Genomic DNA, 675 nt, shown 5'->3' with positions numbered 1-675 from the left:
GTCCTAGTGCAGGGGGGTGGGGCGTTGGGGCACAGGATCCTAGTGCAGCGGGGTAGGGTGTCAGGGCACAGGGTCCTAGTGCAGTGGGGTGGGGTGTCAGGGCCTGGGCCCGGTACATTGGCCCCAGAGCAGAATGAGGCATGGGACACCAGCACAGCTGGTGAGTATATGGAAGCAGGAGGGAGAGATGAAGCTTGGAGAATGACAGTGACAATGGCTCTTTTGAGGTCCAATTGAGCCGCTAGCCGGGTGAACACTGGTAGGGGGTGTGTTATAGGGAGAAGTGGCGGAGAGCCAGCGAGGAGAGAAGGGGGTGGGGTGAGCATCAATAGCTCACTGTTACTGAGGTACAGGGCGCTAAGCTCTGGGCTGAGTCCTTGAAAGAGCCTCGGTGGCACAGTCGCTAACCTGAAGGTCAACCGGTGCTCCTCGGTGGAGGGGAAAACACGGCATTCTGCTTATGTATGCATGCACTCATCGTGTAGAGTCAGAACTAACTCAGAGCTGGCCCGCCAGTGTGTTTCCAAGGTGGTAAATCACAAAGGAGAGTGCCCTTACTTCTTCTTGGGAGCAGCTGTTGATTCGAACTGCCAGAGAAGTGCTCCTTGGGTAAAGCGTATAGCTTTGAAAACCCTAAGGGTTGCTTATGCGTTAGAATTGGATTTAACTTGATAG

The sequence above is a fragment of the Elephantulus edwardii genome, unplaced genomic scaffold (genome assembly GCF_000299155.1).
Source record: "Elephantulus edwardii isolate Elephantulus edwardi_28Jun2011 unplaced genomic scaffold, EleEdw1.0 scaffold00284, whole genome shotgun sequence".
NCBI classification, from domain to species: domain Eukaryota; kingdom Metazoa; phylum Chordata; class Mammalia; order Macroscelidea; family Macroscelididae; genus Elephantulus; species Elephantulus edwardii.
Note: the sequence above shows the minus strand (reverse complement) of the source record.